We start from the raw sequence: 7,486 nt of genomic DNA on the forward strand, positions 1-7,486 counted from the left end.
CAGCTGAGGGGCTGCAGGGCAGTGCCCCGTGCCAGCACTGACCTGTGCAGCCTGTGCTCAGTGTGAATGCTTATTTTATGATTGGCTTTTTGCAAATATTAAAATGAATATTATATGTGTTGTGTTAGAAAGTAATGCTGTATTAAGTCTCTTAAGTAGTGTGTTAAATATAGTTTTAGGTTATAACAAAATGTTAAAATAGAAACTATGCTATGTAAGATACTTTTTTTTCTAAAGAAAGGACTGCACTGAGATAGCAGTCACAGGACACCTAAGTCTTTCAGAGAAAGATAATGTATTGCTCCATTATCAGGAGAAATGAACTTCTTCCCGCCTCGCTTGGGCAGGACAACACCGTTAGGATAAAGAGGAAGAAGTTGACAATGACCAGACAGAATCCTGTGTTTGAATGGAATTTATGCAACATGTATGAGGTGTATGAATATGTAACAGGTTATTGCTTTTAAGAGTTAATCCTCTGTTATTGTGTGTCCTTTTTCAGGCTTATGCTGCCCAGAAAAAGGTACCCAGACTGTCCATAACTCTTTGTTTCTATTGTCTCATATTGTCCTAATCCAAATTGTCCAAATTATTATTACTCTAATTGTATTACTATTTTTATAACCATTTTATTACTATTAAACTTTTAAAATCTTAAAAACAAGTGATTGGCGTTTTTCACACTCAGGGCAGGAGCAGCACTGCTGTGCCTGCCCACCAGGGCCAGGCTGCCTTGGTGTGTGGGGCAGAGCAGGAATCGCTGTGCAGAGGGGAGAGGCAGATTCCGCTTTGCATGTCTGGGCTGGTGTGAATTCATTAGGCTCTGCTGTGTTTGAACGGGAGCCAGGTGCAGCGTACAAGTAACTCCTGTTTGCTGTGCCTGACCTAAATCCCAGTGTTGCTTTGTCAGGTTTGAAGCAACACGTGTTCTGTTTGCCTCCTGTGCGCTGGGGCTGCTGCAGCCTGGGTGTTAGCGCTGGGAACCCGATGATTCAGTCACAAACTATGAGGGCTGTCCCGGGACACGGAGCCTTGCTGTGTATTTTGTGGTGGTCAGAGGTTTCAGTTCACATCAAGAGAATTCTTATCTGGAAAGTTTCAAAGGGCTAAATATAGACCAAGCTCACATGCTAGATGGCAGCGAGGCTCTGCAAGCAGCCCCACTTCCCTGCTAACAGTGCTCCTGGGGATGTCATGCCTTGTTTGGTTGTTTGTTTGTTTGTTTGTTTATTAAATACTCGTTTTTCAGGATCGACATCAATCAGAGCCCAGCCCTGCAACTCCACAATTTCCCATTCCTTGGCAATGGCCCCCTCAGCAAGAATGCAGAGCCAGCACAAGTGCTGGAGCTGCCCCCAAGTCCTTCACCCTCACTCCTGCTGGCCTGGGGGAAGACAGGAGTGTTATACAAGAGATCTTGGGCTGGTAAGAGAAACATCTGCTATTTGAGACTGTGCCTTAAACCACCACATTGCCATGAATGACATGTTTTCAATAGCAGGAAGCCAGGAATTACTCAATAGGAAGACTGGGGACTGGCAGCACTTCTGTGATTCCTGTCTCTGGCTGGGGCACGAGGGAAGCCCTCCTTGGAGAGGTGGGAGATCTGTGTGATCACCAGATCTCACTCACTCCAGATCCCATGGCAAGAGTGAGCAAATGCACTCTGCCACAGATGATCCAAGGTCCTTTCCTCAGTGGAAGAACAGCCTTGGTGCAGAAGGCAGAGGGTGAAGGTGCCATCAGTGAGAGATGAGAAGACTACAGCCAATTGAGGTTGTTGCTGTGCAAATGCACTAGGGCCCCAATCACTGCATGGGAGATTTTTCCAGGCAGTGAAGACAATTTCAAAGATCCATATTTGAGCTTTAACCAAACAAGCAATTGAATAAAAAAAAAAAAAAAAGCAGTCATGAAAAAGAAAATTTCTGCTTACAGATTTCAAAAGGATGTGACAAAAGTGAATTTATGAGAACACAGAATAGTCTACACCTATAGGCAGTTTTTGGCTTTAATTAGGACAGCACTGCTGCCCTGCTGGGGGGTTTCCAGTGCATAATAGCCCTTAGGAGCCCAATCTGGGACCCCCATCCCAGCAGCTTCTGGCCTGGGAGCATGGCAAGGAAGGCACTGCCCATTTGCTGTGCACAGCCCACTGCTTCCTGACATGTATCTGAAAGAATAAAACCAGAACCATCCCAAAAGCAGAGATTCTGTGAATGCTGTCATACTTGCAAAGCAAAATTAAAATTAGTGCTGCTGCAGAATGACAGACATGGAATAATATGCCAAAAACTAATTCTTGAAAGAAAGGAAATGTGTGCCTCCAGTACCTGAATCAAGATCTCAGTGTACAATGGCACAGGCAGAGAGGCTGTACAAAATCTCTAGCTATTTAACCACTTGTGCATGTTCCTGTGGGAAGGGAAATGACAGATTAGTTTTCCTGTGGAGGATTCATTAGTATGCTGTGATTGGTGAGTCAGTATTTTTAGCTTAGTGAGCTCAAGATGTATTGTGGTTTAGGCCTCAGAAGTTACCAACTCTGGGTAACAAATTAAAAGGGAAAAAAAAAAAGAAAAGAGTGTGTTAGGAACAGAAGAGTGATTTTCCAAGCTCTTTTATGAACCATCCTCCTCACTTGTTTAGAATTAAGTGCCTATTAACTCCATTTGGGGAAGGTGGTGATTAAACTGGGTCAAATGGAAGTGATTAGCTTGGATTATCCCTGTCATGGAAAAATTCACTGGAAGATCTGAGAGGGAGGAAATTGCCACACAGATCCCAGCAAGTTCTGCTGGAAGGTGGATGGATTTGCTTTTCTCTCTGCAAAAGAGCTTTGGCTCACACAAGATCCCTCTAGATACCTCAGACTTGCTTTGAATTTAATTGTTTTAATCTTGGAAAGTTCCTCAGGTCTGGTAGGGAAAGCAGTTGCCCCAGCATTGTTCCCACTTGTGCCTGTCACCCCAGGCCCACCTGTGCTGAATTTTGGAAGCATCCCTGGAAACACTGAAGGTGCCTTTCCTCAGGGGTCTTTAAGGGAAAAAACCCTTTCAATTCTAAGTGCTAAAAATTACTAAGGAAATGTTCAGATGGACAAGGAAGAAGAAGAGGAAGAAGGAGAAGAAGAACAAGGAGAAGAAGAAGGAGGAGAAGAAGGAGAAGGAGGAAAAGAAGGAGAAGGAGAAGGAGAAGAAAGTACCACCATGACTGTTGAGAGAGCAAACTCTGCAAGGCCAGCAAAACGGCCCAAAATGGAGAAAATAAACCTTGTACTTCAGACTAGGTTGAGAACTGGGAAGACACCCTGGCAAGCCTCTCTCTCAGCACAGCCTCCTCCATTATGTGATCCTGCCACAGAGAAACAAATATTTTGGGACTGCCATGATTACTAAGAAATAAACAGCATTTTAGTGCAGGGACTGATGCACAGAGTTGAGTTTCCTGCTGCCAAGGGGTTGCTTCCTCCTGGTGACATCTCCCAGTGCTCCCTGCTTGCCGGGCTCTGCTGCTCTGGTTGAAGGAGGTTTTCAGCTGACACCATTTCATCCCCTGTGCCACAGCCCTTCCTCCTGTGCTGTCACAGAGCTGCCCTGGGAGAAGGGGCTGAGTGCTCTGTGTGTGCAAACAAACGTGGCTGTGCCCCAGCATCTGCCCCTGCTCACAGCTGTGTTTACTTTATGGTGCGTATGGAAGAAAAGAGGATTATTTATGATCTAATCACGATGTGTTCCCCAAGCAAAACATTTTCTGCTCTGATTTATTGCTCACTTTAGGCCTGCCCCCAAGCATTGTTCTTATATTTGGAGCCAGTCGCATTTTTTTCCCATTTGGAAATGGAAATCCTAAATGTAATGGCATATTTAATGGAAAAAAACCCTGACAGTTATTTGGAGGGAGGAGGAATTTTACTTCTCTATTTTCCCATTTCATGTTTGTTTTCTTTCTCACCTCCTTCCTTTTATTCTTTCTCCTATCTCTGAAAAAAGGAAGGAAAACCACTATTTGGAGGCAAGGTAGGAGCAATATTTTGTCCTTGTTTTCAGTTGAGAGATTAGAAAAGTTCAAAAGTTTTACCCAGAAAAAGTCCACATGAAAAGTACCTGTCATTTTCTGATTAGCACTGTGATACTATTGATCAAAAGTATCCAGCCAACAAACCTGTGTAAATTAAACACGCTTGTGCGCTCTATGGAGCCAGCATTTCTTGGCAACTACAAAAGAAATGCTTTTTCTGTTTTAATTCAGAGAGCTTTACAAAGCTTATGCAAGTGGCCTTAGAGCTTGGGTTTCTTTTTATCTCACAAATATCAAAAAAGAGAGGTTCCCCCTCCCCCTCCCACAAACCTTCTCTTGCTAAAGAACTTCTCGAAGGACCAACAAAATCAAATTAGTTTTGTAGACTGCACTTAGAAGATAGTGGAGAATGCGGGTCTTTAACAAATTAAGCTTTTCTCCCATGTGTTTCTCAGGAGTTTTGATTCAATCAATCTCAGAAGAGTTTTTACACAGTCTGAATAAAAATTCTTTTAAAATCCATTTTTAAACCTTTCTCCCTTCCTCCATTTTTAATTCCCCTCAGTAGCTCAGAATTGCTTTCTGTTTTGAGGCATGAAATCCCTTTAGCTCCATTGCTTACCCAGCAAAGGAGAAGAACAAAGCAAGAGAATATGAAAAACAAAACACTCCCCAAGAAAATAATTAAATTTTCTTTTTTTCAAAAACCTTATCCATCATTATGCCATAAGAAAACAACAACAACAAATTATTACCAAAACATACACTTTTCCCCTGTCTTGTGGGAACACAGACATCTATCAAACAAGAGAGAATCCTGTGCTATTGTGTTTGGGTACTAAGATGGATGCACAAACTGCCCTGGCTGTAGCCTCCAGAAATGTTGTCACCAAACAAATGTTGCCATTAAAGTGTTGGTAGGAGGTCCTTTAGGAAAAGCCAGGAGAAAAACCTTTTTTTTTTTTTTCTGGGGGGGGTGTTGCGTAGGAAAACCAGCTAATAGCTAAATCTGGAAGTACAGCTGGGTGCTCTTAAATTAGAAATCTTTAGGAGGTCTCCCACACATCCCTGCAAGTTTGCTGAAGAGTTGTGCATTGCTGCAGATATGTTTCACCTCCTCCAGATTTTCTGTTTCTTGCTAAGCTTCTCCAAGGCTTTCAGCCTCTCTCAGTTAACTCCCCAGTGTCTCTCTGGCCAGGGTCTCGCTCCTCTTCCATCTCTCCTTCCAATTCTCTCAGTTCCTTGGTATGGTTTCAATCCTCTATCTCAGCTGCTCAAGAGGACAGAAAATTGGCTCAGTGGATTTCTCCCCTTCTCCATCAGCTGCCCCTGTTGTTTATCTCATTAAGGAAAAAAATAAGCTGATCCAGATGTATGAGTAAAAAACCACTTATTTTCTTACCCATTTTCTTGCATCACTCTTCCCTGCAGGCAATTTGATTGTTATTTTACAATACAGGCAGAAGATAATTTTCCTACATACAGTGTTGCTTGGCCCTGAATCTGAGGGATTGTCAATTTTCCCCTGCTTGCAGCTGAGAATAATTTTTCAGAAAAGATGGTCATGCTCCAGCCTGAGACAACCAGCACAGGGTTTGAGCTCTGCCTTGCAAGGACTCGTGCATAAAAGGCAATGTTCTGAATCCTGGATCTTAACCCCACACAATTTAGGTACTTGTAAGCAATGGGATTATCTCACCAGAGAGGTGGGCAGTTTTTCCAGGATCAGTGATTATCGTTAGAGATACAGGAGAGAAGTAGTTCCTCTCTTACTGATGATACACAAAGCAAATTTCTTTTAAAAATGTGAATATTTACCACAGTTGCTGTGCAGGCTTTGAGGCTCCCACGTTTAGTGGGAGGAAAAGAACAACAAGAAAAGAATAATAATCAATTACTGTTCCTCAATGCCTTCCTCGCTAAGGCTAAAGTGAATCTTGGTTTGAAACTAAAATAAACAGAATTCTTGTGCTCATTGTTTCAGGAAAGATCCGCAGAAATCAGGTGCTTTGGGCTCAGGGCCTCTAGAGGTCACCAGAACCTAATTAATGAGCAGTGCTGAACCTGTCTGTGAAGTGCAAATTGCTTCGTTTTGATTGGGAATTTCCGCCTCTGCGGCTCTGGGTCTCCCCTCTCCCAGGAATCCGGACTGTCATTGCCTGGAATAACAGGAATCCGGCCAAGCCATTCCTTGCTGGAGCTGGGCTGGGCAGCAGGCAGCTCCCTTTGGGGGCAAGGCACAGTCACCTAAATGGCTTCTTCCCTCTGCACACTGTCCCGATTTTGTCCCGTGCTTCTGTGATAAATCCTGCCCTGGCACAGCCCGAGTCTCCTGTGCCCCCGGGCAGTGGCTTTGGCACACCTCTGCAAGCCCAGGGAATTCCAGGGGTGTTGCCAAAGCCAGGGGTTGCGAGGTGTATGACAGCAATAACTCAAAAGGGAACACGGGCTGAGCCTGCAGGTTGGGCCCTTAGCAAGGATTCTTCTACCTAAATCCTTGCCTTGCTAATTATGATCTGCACAGGAAACCCTGTGAGGAGCATGGTTTCCTTCCAGGTCACCCTGTGCTCTATTTACAGGCAGGGTTTAGAGGAGAGCTGCAATTATGATGAAGTGGTTGTCATGGGACCTCCTCTGCTTCATGCAAGAGCAGAAGGGAAAGCTCAAGTAATTTCCCTGGAACTACCTCCAGGGTTCAGGAATGAGACAGGCTAGGGAACTTGGTACAGTTGAGGGAGACTGTTTATTTCAAGACAGCAAACAAAAGCTGATCCTTTCAGGAGAAATTCCTCTGGGGAGAGCAAAGGTGTTTATTTTGGGATGCCTGTGGTGTCTCTGGAGAGAGATTTTTCTCTTTGGAAAGCCAGGAGTGCTGAATGCAGATGAGTGGCCTGTACCCCCCCAGGATGCTGAGGGTGTTATGGGGGGGCTGCTGCAAGGGGATCCTCACAAAGGCCTCCTTGGCTTTTAGGTACAGAGCACTGCAGGCCCAGGATGTTTCTTTGGAGTCCAAGGAGTTTCTTCTGGATGCAGAACAGGAGATGAGGCTTTGCCCCTTTTGCTCCTGTCTGTGGCCCCTCCCTTGCCATGTGGCAGCAGGTGACTCCCCTGTGCCTGCTCTGGAGCAGCAGTAATAGGATCTCCCCGAGGCTGTTTGCTGGGATTAGCAGGTGTGTTATTTTTGCAGGCTGGAGCTGCGACACTGCAGGTTGGCAGCAGGCCGCGTGTCAGATCCTAATCCCAGGCAAAGCCCCTGAGAGGTCACTAAAACCACAAACAGAGGTAAGTGCCCACCTAAAAAAGGTCAGGATTATATTCCTGGTAGCATACCAGAGAGAAAACACTTACAGCCATTCTTTATTTCCTCCCCTTTCAAAAGATGCACAGAGTTAAGGGCTTCCCTTCTCAGTTCCCTTTCAAGGCAGGGTCCTAGAGAAACCTTGCTGTTTCTCCCCCTTTCCCAAAC

This window comes from Camarhynchus parvulus, chromosome 1 (assembly GCF_901933205.1).
Source record: "Camarhynchus parvulus chromosome 1, STF_HiC, whole genome shotgun sequence".
Lineage (NCBI taxonomy): Eukaryota > Metazoa > Chordata > Aves > Passeriformes > Thraupidae > Camarhynchus > Camarhynchus parvulus.